At 53.0% G+C, this 12,455-nt stretch overlaps 1 protein-coding gene across 3 annotated transcripts in view; it reads left to right on the top strand.

Annotated features, from left to right (window-relative positions):
- The window catches only part of QRICH2 (glutamine rich 2), a 450,378-nt gene that overhangs the window by 119,696 nt on the left and 318,227 nt on the right, over window positions 1–12,455 (top strand). The gene's annotated exons all lie outside the window — the stretch shown is intronic.

The raw sequence follows: 12,455 nt of genomic DNA on the forward strand, positions 1-12,455 counted from the left end.
GGCCACGCGGCCTCGTGGTGCAGGGCCCAAGATGGCGGCTTGAACCGGCCGGGGGAGCCGGTGGGGCTGGGCCCCGTGAGGAGTAGAGGTCCGAGGGCAGAAGATCCGTTGTGAGACGGGGTACCGGTGCTTTTCGTGGGTTATGCCTGGTGGGCCGGAGCTCGGGCCCTGTCGTGCGGGGAGGGAGCAAGCCCTTCGTGTGGCCTGTCCAACATGCGTCCCCCCCAGCTGAAGGCGGGGAGAGTCACCCATCTCCTTGGGGACTCTCTTCGTCGAGGCGGAAAAAGCGGGACAGGCCATCCGCGTTGGCGTGGTCTTGGCCTGGTCGGTGCTCCACAGTGAAGTCCATTCCCTGCAGGGAAATGGACCAGCGCAAGAGTTTTGGGTTCTCCCCCCGCATCTGCATCAGCCACTGCAGGGGTCGATGGTCGGTTTGTACCCGGAAATGGATACCGAAGAGATAGGGCCGGAGCTTTTTGAGGGCCCACACCACTGCGAAGGCCTCCCTCTCGATGGTGCTCCAGCGCTGTTCTCGGGCCAGGAGACGTCGACTGATGAAGGCCACCGGCTGGTCATGACCTTCGGGGTTTAATTGAGAAAGGACGGCTCCGATGCCGTGGTCGGAGGCGTCGGTCTGTACCACGAATTCCCGACTGTAATCGGGGGCCTGGAGCACAGGGGCGGTGCACAGGGCGGCCTTCAGCTTCTCGAAGGCCGCTTGACAATCGGGGGTCCAATTAATCCGCTTCGGTTGGTTCTTGGACGTGAGACCCGTGAGGGGCCCCACGATGCTGCCGTAGTCCTTCACGAACCGCCGGTAGTAGCCGGTGAGCCCCAAGAAGGCTCGGACCTCGGTCTGGGTGACGGGGGGCTGCCAGGACTGGATGGCAGCAATCTTAAGTTGTAGCGGGGCCACCAGCCCGCTTCCCACTTGGTGCCCAAGGTAGGTCACAGACCCTTGGCCAATTTGGCACTTGCCGGCCTTAATTGTGAGGCCGGCCCGCTGGAGGGCCTGTAGGACCTCTTGGAGGTGACGGAGGTGGTCGGGCCAGTGGCGGCTGTATACAGCGATATCGTCCAGGTAGGCAGCGCTGAACTCTTCGAGCCCCGCCAAGACCTGGTTCACGAGGCGTTGAAACGTGGCGGGGGCATTCTTCATGCCGAAGGGCATGACCTTGAATTGGTAGTGGCCATCGGGGGTAGAGAAGGCTGACCGTTCCTGAGCCCTGGGTGTGAGGCCGATCTGCCAGTAGCCCGCTGTTAGGTCGAAGATACTGAGGTAGCGGGCGGCCCCCAGCCGGTCGATCAGCTCGTCTGCTCGGGGGATCGGGTGAGCGTCGTTCCGGGTGACAGCGTTCAAGCCCCGGTAGTCGACGCAGAATCTCAGTTCAGGTGCGGTGCCGGGGGCAGCGGCTTTGGGGACCAATACAACCGGACTGGCCCAGGGACTGTCCGAGGGCTCGATGACCCCGATTGTAAGCATCTTGGCCACCTCCTCCTGTATGCAGGCCCGTACCCGATCCGGTACGCGGTAGGCCCGGTGTCGGACAGGGGGACTGTCCCCGGTGTCCACGTCGTGCAAACACCAAGGGGTGACCCCGGGGGTGAGGGAGAACAGGGTAGCAAACTGCAGCAGGAGGTTCCGGCAGCCCTGGCGTTGCTCCGAAGTGAGGGCGTCAGAGAGCCGGACCCCGTCCACGGAGCCGTCATTCTCCTGAGTCTTCAGAAGATCCGGGAGGGGTTCGGAGTCCTCCTCTGCCCCACTGTCCGTAGCCATCAGGAGGCTGAGTTCTGAGCGCACAAAGTGTGGTTTGAGTCGGTTGGTGTGGAGGACCCGAAGGGGGTTCCGGGAGGTCCCCAGGTCGATGAGGTAAGTGACGGGGCTTTTGCGCTCGACCACTTTGAAGGGCCCCGTCCACTTATCTTGCAAGGCACATGGTTCGGTGGGGGACATCACCCATACTTGTTGTCCAGGCTCGAACTCAACGGAGGAGGCATTGTGATCATACCACTTCTTCATGTCCTCCTGGCTGGCCTCGAGGTTCGCCTTGGCCATCTCTCTGAAGCGCCGGGTCTGGTTGCGTAGGGCCAGGATGTATCTGAAGACGTCTGGAGGGGTCTTTAGGGGGGCCATCTCCCAACCTTCTTTTACTAGGCTGAGGGGCCCTCGCACAGGGTGCCCGTACAGGAGTTCGAAAGGGCTAAAACCGAGGGACTTCTGGGGAACTTCTCGGTAAGCGAAGAGGAGGCACGGGAGTAGTACATCCCACTGGCGACGGAGGGGCTCTTCCAATCCCCCAATCATCCCCTTGAGGGTGCGGTTGAAACGCTCCACTAGTCCGTTCCCTTGGGGGTGATAGGGGGTCGTGAATCTGTAGGTGACCCCGCATTGTTGCCAGAGGGACTTCATGTATTTGGATATAAAGTTCGTGCCTCGGTCGCTGACGACTTCTCGGGGGAAGCCTACCCGGGAGAAGATCCCCATTAGGGCCCGGCCAACCACCGGAGCTGTCACGGTCCGTAGGGGCACCGCCTCGGGGTAGCGGGTGGCATGGTCCACCAGTACTAAGATGAACCTGTGTCCTTGTGCCGTGCGGGGGTCCAGAGGCCCCACGATGTCTATCCCCACCCTGTCGAACGGGGTGGTGACCACAGGGAAGGGTTGCAGAGGGGCTTTCAGCTTCCGACCACTCTTCCCGCTGGCTTGGCATGTGGGGCAAGATCGGCAGTGGTTCAGGACGTCGTTCCTCATTTTCGGCCAGAAAAAGTGGGTCACTAGGCGGCTGTACGTTTTATCCTGGCCCAGGTGTCCAGCCAGGGGGACATCGTGGGCCAGGTTGAGCAGAAAGTCTCTGAAGCGGAGAGGTACCACCAGTACTCGACCGGCCCCCAGCTCGGCGATTCTTTGCTCGCTGTAGAGCAGGTCGTTATCCCAGTAGACCCAGTGAGTTCCGGTGGAGTCCCCTGTGTTCTGGGCGCTGGCTTGTTGGCGGAGTCCCTCGAGGGAGGGACAGGTCTTTTGTTCCTGGCGGAACTGTTCTTGGGTGGGCCCCCCTTCCTGACGCCACTGAGCCAGGTCAGGAAGGTCCTGGGGTTGCGCGTCCCCTTCGGTCGTCGAGTCTGGGAGGCTGGCCTCGTCGTTGTCTTCTACTGGGGCGACTGGGGGCGGGGGTGCTGGCCATTCTGTTTCTTCTGATCGAGGGACGACACGGGCGGCCATGGACCGGGTGGTTATGCAGGCCCAGTCCGGGAGGCCCAGCATCCCCAGGTGCTCTCTTCTCTCAACGGTGGCCCACGGGGAACTCTCGAGGTCATTCCCCAGGAGGCAGTCCACGGGGGCATCGTCCCGGACCGTCACCTTCAACAGGCCGGAGACCCCTCCCCATTCGAATGGGACGCAGGCCATTTGACACATACTTTCAGAGTTGTCTGCCGAGCGGACGGGGCAGAGAATGTTCGGCAGGATCTGCTCGGGCTTCACCAGGTGACAGCGGACGGCCGTCACACTGGCGCCTGTGTCACGCAAGGCCTCGGCTCGTTGTCCATTAATGGTCACCCACTGACCGTATTTCCTGGTGTTAGCGGGTAGGGGAGCTCGCGGGACCATGTCTCTTCCCCCTAAGCACGCCAGGACCATGGCGGACGGTTCCCACTCTTGCTGGGCCGGCTCATACTCCTCTGGTTCCTCCAATGATCGCTCTTCCCCCAGGGCGGCGGCAGCTACCTGGCGGGGCTTGGGTGTTTGGTTCTGCGGGCAGCTCGGGTCATTGGCGTAGTGGCCGACTCGCTGGCATCGGTGGCACGTGACGTTGGCTCGGACCCCAGGACGCACGGGGGGTTGCCCCGACCGGCCGGGGCCGGGGTGCTGGCCACGGGTGTTGCGGGCAAGGCGTCTCTCCCTCGCCCCTGGCCCCCTCCTCCTCCCCGAGGATGGTGCTGGCCTTGGTTGTTTCTGTTCTGTTCGTGTGGCCCCCTCCGGCCCACTCGGGTGCTTTCCCATCGGTCAGCTTCGGCGGCGAGCTGCCGGGGGTCAGTCAGCTTACTGTCGAGGAGGTGCTGCCTGAGCTCGACGAAACAGTTGTTTGACAGGTGCTCCCATACCATCAGGTTAAAGAGTTGTTCGTAGGTGGTGACCTGGCTCCCCTTTATCCAACCCTCGAAGGCACGGCTGAAATAGTTCACGTATTCTACCCAAGTTGTACCTGGGATCCGGGTGCAATCTCTGAACCTCTGGCGGTACATCTCGGGTGTGAGGCCGTAGCGGGTGAGGAGGGCAGCCTTCATGTGGTCGTAGGACGACATTTGGTGATCTGGGAGCTGTAGTAGGGCATCGCGACCCTCGTTGATAAACCTCCCCCAAAGTCCGGCTCCCCAATCACTCCGGTCGATCCGGTGGGAGGTCATGGCGATCTCGTAGGCTTTAAACCACTGTTGTATGTCGTCTTCTCGGAAATACTCGCGGACAACATCCTTGGGGATGTGGACTTTTTTCTCGATTGGCCCCGGGGTGTGTGGTCGCTCAGGCACCCCCAGTTCTTTATTCTGTTTCCGAAGTTCTATTTCCGCCAGTTTGCGCTCGTGCTCGAGCGTTATTTTTTTCTCCTCAAGCTCTCTCTGTCTCTGCTTCTCTTCTCGTTCATCTCGGAGCCGCATGTGCTCGAGGTTGAGTTTCTGTTCAGCTAACTTGAGTTCCCCATCCATCTTGAGTCGTGCCATTTCCAACTCGTGCAATCTGGTTCTTTCTCTTTCTCGGATCTCCTCCTGCGGGAGGCCCGTTCCCCGCTCCTCGGGAGCCGTGGCGTTCTCCTCTGGTGTGATGCTGCTTTGGTCGGAGGGTCCGGCGACCCCAGTTTCTGTCCACGACTCCAGGGCGTGTTTTAGATCCTCTTTGGTACTCAGGCCGGTGGTAGCAATGCCAAGTTCTATGCAGAATTGTCTCAGTTCGCGGTGGTTGTATTCTTCTATTTTATCCATTTGGAATTTCTCGGTGGAGTTGCTATTTTTGGCTGACATCGTGTTTTTGTCGTGGGGTGAGCTACTCTCTGTACGATTACGCGTTGATTCGGATCGCGCCGCTGGCCACCAATGTTAGAAAGGGGTAGACGGACCAGGAGGGTCGGCCGGGGTCAGGAGGAGAGGTCTCCGGGGAGAGCCGTCTCCAGCGATCGTACAGACAAGTAACTTCCCCCCCACAGACAAATACCACACACGGATAAGGTTCAGGGTTCTTTATAAGCACTTCTTAGGGTACGGTTGACTGGTACAAGGAGGTCTGGACTCAGGGGTCCCCTCGATTCAAGTCTCTCAAAGCAGGGTAAGGGGTAGCGGGACAGTCTGTCTACCAGTCAGGTAGTTTGGATGAGATGATGATTAGCTCACAATCCTCGAGCTTGGTTGGTACGGGCCGCGGCAGCGCCAGCAGGTCCCGGAAAGATGGTCGATGTACGGTCCGCGGCAGCGCCAGCAGGTCCCGGTGAGGATGGTCGTTACAACGGGCCGCGGCAGCGCCAGCAGGTCCCGGTGAGGATGGTCGTTACAACGGGCCGCGGCAGCGCCAGCAGGTCCCGACGAGGGTGGTCGTTACAACGGGCCGCGGCAGCGCCAGCAGGTCCCGACGAGGATGGATGTTGTAGAAGGCCGCGGCAGCGCCAGCAGGCAGGATGATGGTTCACAAGAGCGGGCTACGGCAGCGCCAGTAGTCCGTCAAGGCTGAGTTCTCTCGGTGTCTCTCGACTCCAGGATACAACTGCCTTCCTGCTCCGGAGTTGCCCCAGTTATAGGGCAGGCGCCCTTTGATGTCCGGACCCTCGCACTTGGAGGTCGGAGGGCCCGGGATGAAGGTGTCCAGACACCCAGCAGGGGGTGGAGCCAGCGCCTGGGGGAGCTGGAGGCGATCGGCACCTGGCGGGGGAAGAGCTCTTGACACTTCGTCCTCCCATTGACCTGCCAAGTGGTCCGCTCACCTCCCGGGTGGACGGTGGTGCCGGGATGTCGGGGCCGGCCAGGCCCGAGGTTAGGGTCGGGGCGAGGCCACGCGGCCTCGTGGTGCAGGGCCCAAGATGGCGGCTTGAACCGGCCGGGGGAGCCGGTGGGGCTGGGCCCCGTGAGGAGTAGCGGTCCGAGGGCAGAAGATCCGTTGTGAGACGGGGTACCGGTGCTTTTCGTGGGTTATGCCTGGTGGGCCGGAGCTCGGGCCCTGTCGTGCGGGGAGGGAGCAAGCCCTTCGTGTGGCCTGTCCAACAATTGACAAGAAGAAAGGAGATATTTATGGCAACACGTTTCGTTTTTTGCGCACCTTGGATACTTATAGAAAAGTTAGAATCTTTCTGTATGTTTCTCCTGCACCTTTTTAAAAAGAAATCTACTCCTAATATCTTTTTGCTGTAAATATCTACCAGCTTTTTTGATGTGCTTGATTTTCCACTAGAGATTATATTTTTTTTCGTCATGTTTGCAAACATGCTATCTCTTTCATATGAAACAGCTATGCACCAATGATTTAAGTGGTTTGTGGAAAGGGTGATGGTTTGAAAATATGTCATAAGGAATAAAGTGCCCCTTGCTGTACAAGATAAGGATATTGCAGATCACCTCAGGGTACCATAACCTTCGGCCTCTTTCCTCTATATGGTTCATTAAACTCATTGGTGACCTGCAATATCCTTATAATGTACACCAGGGGTACTTTATACCATATGTAATTCTGTAAATGGTCAACAATGAGTCAACTCACCAATTATTCTTCTGTCCTGTAACACACTACAGCCTCTATAAGCATTCTCCAGCAGCTGCAGCTCAATATATGCTACCAGCAGGTTGAAACAAAAGGTTTTGAATGACATATCACTATGCCCCATAGACCCACATATGGTACGTTAATATACCTTTATAGCACATGAATCACCCACGGAGGGGTATCTAGGTGCTAGTGAAAGGCACAGTCAAGACATCGAGCACTAGCCTTGAAACAAAGCTGTCTTAAGAGATTTCCTGAAACTGACAAAATCAGAACAAGTGCGGGCAGGAAGTGGCAGATTGTTCCAGTAAAACTGCACCAAGAAGATAAAGGGCCTTACCCCACATCTCGTAAAGTGAATTCAGGGGACTGACTGTGGAACTTTGTCTTTAGAGCGCAAGTCCCTGGTAGGGCACTAGCGTGTGAGTTTTCTGGACCAAATAAGTAGGACTATTACCCTTCAAAGATTTACAGGTCGGACACCAGATTTTAAAAATAGACCTTTTCTTGATAGGTAATCAATGTAGTGATCTCAACAGAGGTTTAGAAGCAGAGCCGGCAGGGAGATTGCAGACATGCCGGGCAGCCGTATTTTGGACCACTTGCAGTTTTGCTACTAAAGTCTCATTAGCAGCGGCATGCTAAGCATTTCCGTAGTCCAAGTTTTCTTGTATGAGGGTGGAAGAAAAGGGAAAGCTTTCCTCTGCAGACGCAATTTGTTAAAACAGCTGCTGCTAATTGCAGCAACATGGTCTTTCAAAGAAAGAGACTGGTCAATTTAAAAGCCAAGGTTTTTGACTACCTGCTTAGATGTAGGGGCCGGGCCAACATTGGACGGCCACCAGTATAAAGACCAGATTAGCTGGGCTTTGCTGAATAACATAATCTCCGTTTTGTCTGAATTCAATTGTAAGCAGGTAGTAGCCATCCACACTGCAATAGCCTTCATGCCATTAGAGAATTGCTCTAGGGCACATAGGCTCATATGGTATGGTGTGATGAAACATGGTTGCACCATATTAAGTTATGGTTTCCACTTGCCTGGAAAAAAGTATCTCCTGTAGCATAATTTGTTGTTGCCGTTTTTATCTCTTTTTTTTTAATTTTTTTTGCTTTTGGTGCAATACTTGAGTCACAAAGTTTGCCATTGGTGAAAATGAGGGAATAGGAAGGTTTCTGAGTGAACCATTCCTGTGAATATCAGTGAAATCTCTGTTGACATTTAATGCTGTTTAGCTTTTTAGGTCGAGCCAGGGCAGCACATGCGCACTTCTGTGAGACATGCTGAAATCTAGCCTGTGACTTGGAGCACCTCCCATCTTTTCCATTCGTTCCTGTTCGCGCTCTTCATAAATTCATGCTTTTGGTTGGTCAGCATGCTTAATTAGTCCCGCCTTTTTGTGATTCAAACCCTCCCAGGAGACTGCCCCTGTTACACGAGGTCTTCTTTTTTTTTATATAGGTTCCATTGTGCGCACTGTTTTTTTTCTTGTATGCCTCAGCTTGTGTATCCGCACAGGAGGGCCCGCTTCACAGACACTGTGCTTCGTGTTTCAGTTTGCATTTGCATCGCGGGTTTAATAATTGTTTTACCGATGTGCCCACTCTCATTTTCACCATTGCGTCTTGTTTCCTGCTCGCCCTATGCCGTCTCTCCCTTCACCCCGCACCCACCACCCATCCAAGATCGCTGCTTGTATTTTAAGTGATTTGCCCAAAATCACAGGACACCGCTAGCTCATCAGCGACTTGGCACGCTGAAAGCTCCATGGCCGCACAATATGCTGCATTACTAAATCTTTATAAGGTCCCAAAGACGAGACCTTTTGCATTACAAATGCTTGTTTGTTAAGCGATGGACTTATCCATGAGGTGATGTGCACGCAAATGGGAGCAAGAGACCCAGATTGACTTTGCTGTCATATGACGGGATACTCCTGCCAGAATGATCAGTGTGATGTGGATTAGTTTAAATTCCCTGTTCAGAAACCACAGCACGACAAAGTTGCTTCTAGACACTTCTACTGGCCGCATTTTTGTTTTTAGAAAAGGTGGAAGAAAGAGGATCGAATTGCCTCGAGGTATTGTCTTTGGCAGCTTTCTGACAACCCAGTGTTTTGCCTCTCTTCATAAAGAGTTATAGAGGGCTTTCCAAGACCAAAGCCACGGCTGGTGGCAAAGAGAAGCTTGAGATGATGCCTTCCAGACCTTCACATGTTAGAAGTGCCTTGAAGCCGGGCTCGTGAGAGCCTTGGAGCTCAGGGAATCTGTCTAGGGTAGGAGCGAATAGACCAACTCTAGTGTTTTGAACCTGGAAAACCACTTCAGATATGCTGTACATGGCCTGATCGTATCACATTAAACAGCTGGTTGGAAGATATTTGACTCCCTGGATACACACACACACACAGTCACTTTGTCACTGGATTCAAGCAAGCCTGGCTGAAGACGGCTGGAATGCCAGAAACCGGTCCTAGGAAGCTTGTTTCCAGTCCAGTGAAGACATGGCTTGGCAGTTCGGGCTGGACTGTTCCCATGAGGCACAGGGTCAGACTGATTTGCATATGGCCATGTCTGAACTGGGGTGGCAGAGTGGGCTAAAGAACGGTGGTGGATTAAACCCAGATCAGTTGACTGGGGGTGAGTGCTTGCAATGTTCAACACTCCGCCCATCATTTCCTTTGGTTTTCGCTTTGTTCGCCATAAGTTGGCAGGATATGCTCAGACGTGAGTCCCTTGCTCACTTTGCCACTGGATTCAAGCAAGCCTGGCTGAAGATGGCTGAAATGCCAGAAACCGGTCCTAGGAAGCTTGTTTCCGGTCCAGGGAAGACATGGCTTGGCAGTTCGGGCTGGACTGTTCCCATGAGGCACAGGGTCAGACTGATTTGCATATGGCCATGTCTGAACTGGGGTGGCAGAGTGGGCTAAAGAACGGTGGTGGATTAAACCCAGATCAGTTGACTGGGGGTGAGTGCTTGCAATGTTCAACACTCCGTCCATCATTTCCTTTGGTTTTCGCTTTGTTCGCCATAATTTGGCAGAGTATGTTCAGACGTGAGTCCCTTGCTCACTTTGCCACTGGATTCAAGCAAGCCTGGCTGAAGACGGCTGAAATGCCAGAAACCGGTCCTAGGAAGCTTGTTTCCGGTCCAGGGAAGACCTGGCTTGGCAGTTCGGGCTGGAATGTTCCCATGAGGCACAGGGTCAGACTGATTTGCATATGGCCATGTCTGAACTGGGGTGGCAGAGTGGGCTAAAGAACGGTGGTGGATTAAACCCAGATCAGTTGACTGGGGGTGAGTGCTTGCAATGTTCAACACTCCGTCCATCATTTCCTTTGGTTTTCGATAGGTTGGAGGGAGCCATGGATCAGGGAGCTGCTGGGATGGACCTTTCTTACTATCATCCCATAGCTTATTGCCATTGTGAGATGTCAAAAGCGGTTATAGTATGTACCTTTTTGGGACCCGCAGTGATGAACCAAATGAAAGTCCTCCATTGGCCAGCTTCATGTGGCAGATCTCTTCAGTTATTCCATGCCTGTTCAGATGGTGATGGGTGGTTTAATGCCATGCCCTGGTACAGTACTGGGTGATGGACATGACCTTCTCTTCACAACAATACAGTGTGGTGTCAGCAGTGGGTCATGACTGACCAAAATCCTTTCATACTTGTGAGAGAATTGCACGGAAGAGGGAAGAGGGCATATTACACACATAAAGGCCCGCACCGTCACAGGCATGCACACACAACTTTTAGACAAGGCAATCATGGGTGCATTTGTGGTTAATAATGAACAATAGAAATTTAGGGAAAGCTCATCATGCATTAACACAGACACTTAAAAATGTAAAAGATCAGTTACAGAATGATACAGACGTACTGTATCAGAATGTAAAATAATTCTTATACCATCATAATCATCATTTATGAAATTAGTCAGCAAAGGTGCAAATGTGTAGTATGGACATGGACATGCCCAAAACGAAAAAACCTAAATTATCTTCATGTCTCATGCACTCAAATACATAGTTCCAATGCATTCAATATATGTGTGTGGCCCACATACTGTCAGATCTGCTACACAAGCACACTGCTCCTTTTGTATGATCAATTCCTTTTCAGCCCACTGGCTCGCTTCCATCACAACCCACAGGACAATCCTTTGTGCTAAAAAATGAAATCAGGACAGCGTAAAAAAAACTAAGCCATGAGTCAAGAAGCACAGAGGCCTTCTTTACGAGTGCCATCGAACAACCACTTATATTTAATCTGAGTGAGAGCATTCACCAGAGGTTTAGCAAAGTTTTCATTGAGCTAACTAATGAAGCCCATGTTAATATTCTGACTGTTATACCTAACTGTCAAAATCCGTCGCGCTTCAAAAATCTTACATCACTGAGATATTGCACTCTGCTGTCCTTGAGGTAGCACCCTCTGCTATATTTTATCCTGCTAGAACACAGGGCTTTGTTTTCATGTATGTAAAGACGCCCCATTGTGGAATAATGGACAGTCAAACCTTTTGGAGAACAATGGTGGTGTGAGCGCAAGTGACAACGGACTTTAAGTAAATAGTCAATACTTTTATCCCTGGCAGTGTATCTGGTAGAGTCAATCCTCTGCTTAATCATTGAGTTCACCAACCTCGCAGTTTCACAAACCTTTTCCATTTGAGTAAGGTGTGTTAATGCTACTTATTGATGGACTCTGAGACAACCATCCAGCCTACTGCGGCATTGCTTCTGTGGCACAACTTCATCCGGATCTGATGCAGTTTACAGATTGTCTACTCAATGCAGACATTGTCCGCTCAGCAAATTAACCGTACATTAAACACAACTTTAGTATGTTCTACTCCAAAACTGCTCACTCAACTCAGCAATCACACCCTCAAGAATGCAGCTCTGCATTCAACACTACAATTCTAGGGGATAGTTCAAACTCCTTGCACAATGTGTCTTCTAGGAGCTTTGGATCAATATGTCTGCATTTCATGAAGAATTCCAGGAGCACCTTGGGAGCTGAGCTCGTCAAAAGTTCCCTGAACCAGCCTCATAGCGCTCTGAAGTGGCTGCAAATCCCCTTGTTGTTATCACTATACAAAACTCACGGAATAAGGAGATGAATAAGTAAGCCCTCAGTTGAGGAAGGGGCTATGACTGGCTCCCACTCTGGAATACGAAGCAAAGGAGGTCTCCTTTGGCTGAAGATTCCATCCACACACTCCCGCCTTGCCTAAAGCACAAGGATTAAGAAGTGCCGCTAGAAGCTGAACATATTCAGCAATACCCACAGGTTCCATATCGCAGAAACTTGGAAATAACAAAACTATTTAGTAAGATCCAGTTCAGAAACCCGGTGACAGGAATTAATGCTATTACTGGACGGAGAGCACCATTGGAAAGACAGATGATGAACAAACTATCGGGAAAGTAGTCCTGGTGGTTTTACTCCACTAAGGCCTTTCACTAAAAAGATATCTTAGCACTGACAGTAACAACTTAGCCCTTCAGTAATTCAGTGTATACTCAATGTGAGGTAGAGTGCTTGCTCCGTATGGGTTGAGGCGGCTGCGGGAGAGGGCGTAAGGCGTGACTGTCTCTTCCATTCATGCAGCGTCGCTCTACAGTAATGCCCCAACCTCCCTTGTCACTCTCAGAAAGCAGAAGTGGGAATAGGTGCAAGATTGGAGGGTGGGATCTCTGGAAAAACTT

This window comes from Triturus cristatus, chromosome 7 (assembly GCF_964204655.1).
Source record: "Triturus cristatus chromosome 7, aTriCri1.1, whole genome shotgun sequence".
Lineage (NCBI taxonomy): Eukaryota > Metazoa > Chordata > Amphibia > Caudata > Salamandridae > Triturus > Triturus cristatus.